We start from the raw sequence: 1,672 nt of genomic DNA, 5'->3' as shown, positions 1-1,672 counted from the left end.
CTCAACTCCTTCAAGGTGTTAGTTCATTTTTCTTTTTATGTCTGTTGAAATTTTTATGAACTCTATCAAACTGTGAAGGATTCTTAATGGACCAAACCAAAATCAAAACCAAACCTACAACAAACAACCCCACACACACACACACACAGACTCAAAATTCTAATTATCCCTTCTGAAGGAATATTCACATAGTGAAAGGAATATTTACATAGTGAATATTCCCAGTGATACTTTAATATAATGTGTTTATGTATATAAGCATATTAATATAATTTATGTATACATTTATGTATATATGTATATTTATGTATATATGTGTATTTATGTATACATATGTATATATGTATAATGCATTCAGGGGGTAAAAACATTGCTAAAAATTTAAATGCCCTTCAAGAGAGGAATGTCTGAATGGTGATACTATACATCCCTGAGAAAGAATGAAGCAGGTCAGTCAGGTCCAAGGCAACAGTGTGTGTGCAGAGAAGGTAGCAGGCCACTGTGTGATCTCACTTATGTACCTGAGCAAATCACTGCAGCCACAGTAGACAAACTTGCTCAGTAAAAGCACTTGTTTCCAAAGCCTGCCTCCCTGAGTTCAGTCCTTAGAAACCATGGTGGAAGGAGAGAACCCAGTCCTGAAAGTTGTCCTCTGACCTCCACACACGCACAGTACCCACACCATGGAACACAATGTTAAATAAAAATTATCACACCTAGGTGGCTATAGAGAAGATTCCAGAAGGTTTACGGCAACCAAGAGTGAGAGGACAGGGGGCAGTGTTACTTTTTCACTATTCTCTTACTTTGTGTGAACATTTTAGAGTAACAGTATTGTAGTGTACCATGCCTTTAATCCCAGCACTCTTGGGAGATAGAAGCAAAGCAGAGTTAATGACGGGGGGGGGGGGGGGGTGGAGAAGGCAAATTCTTGTGAGTTCAAAGTTAGCCTGGTCTACATAACTGAGCTCCAGGATATTTATTTTATTTTAAAGACCAAGTCTTTAAAACAAAAACAAACAAACAAACAAACAAAAAATTTTAGATTCCCCTGTCAATGGGCAGAGACACCTTGTTGTTGTTCTTATATCAGTCAGGGCAGAGTAGATGGAGATGGCAGTCCTTTGCTCATACTAGCCTGGTGCCTAGCTTGGTGGCCAAAGCTGTTTTATGCCTAGGACACATAAGAATCAAATCAAATCCAGGTAGCACATTGTGGAAATCGGAAGACACAGACCTGCATCCTGCCATGTCATGTGGTATAGGCAGGGAAAGACACCCACAGACCTGTTTCTGCCCCAAAGCCTGGACAGGCCATAGACACCCATATCCCTGCCTACCACCACGCAGTGCACAGAGGAAGGAGAAAGACAGACCTGCAGACCACCATGCTGCTCACAGATCAGTCCTCTTGTGCATGGCCCAGGCCAGCTGTGGACACTCATGCCCCACAACACAGTTGGAGGTTGCCACCGAGGCACTGGCCAGCCTGCAGCAGAAGCCACTACAATGTACAAGGACGTGGGGGACAGAGGAAGAGAAAGAGAAGTGGAGCAGCTTGAGCCCTGTCTTAGTTAGGGTTTTACTGCTGTGAACAGACACCATGACCAAGGCAACTCTTATAAGGACAACATCTAACTCGAGCTGGCTCACAGTTTCAGAGGTTCAGTCT

At 42.8% G+C, this 1,672-nt stretch overlaps 1 non-coding gene across 1 annotated transcript; it reads left to right on the top strand.

The window, feature by feature from the left end:
- Positions 1-1,046: 1,046 nt before the first annotated feature.
- LOC117715839 (small nucleolar RNA SNORA48) lies at positions 1,047-1,187 on the top strand. Its single transcript, XR_004607643.1, has one exon. It is a non-coding gene; the product is annotated as a small nucleolar RNA SNORA48 (small nucleolar RNA).
- Positions 1,188-1,672: the final 485 nt, after the last annotated feature.

This window comes from Arvicanthis niloticus, chromosome 9 (genome assembly GCF_011762505.2).
Source record: "Arvicanthis niloticus isolate mArvNil1 chromosome 9, mArvNil1.pat.X, whole genome shotgun sequence".
In the NCBI taxonomy this organism is placed as follows: Eukaryota; Metazoa; Chordata; class Mammalia; order Rodentia; family Muridae; genus Arvicanthis; species Arvicanthis niloticus.
The sequence above is the reverse complement of the archived record's forward strand: the minus strand, read 5'-3'. Positions and strand labels throughout refer to the sequence as shown.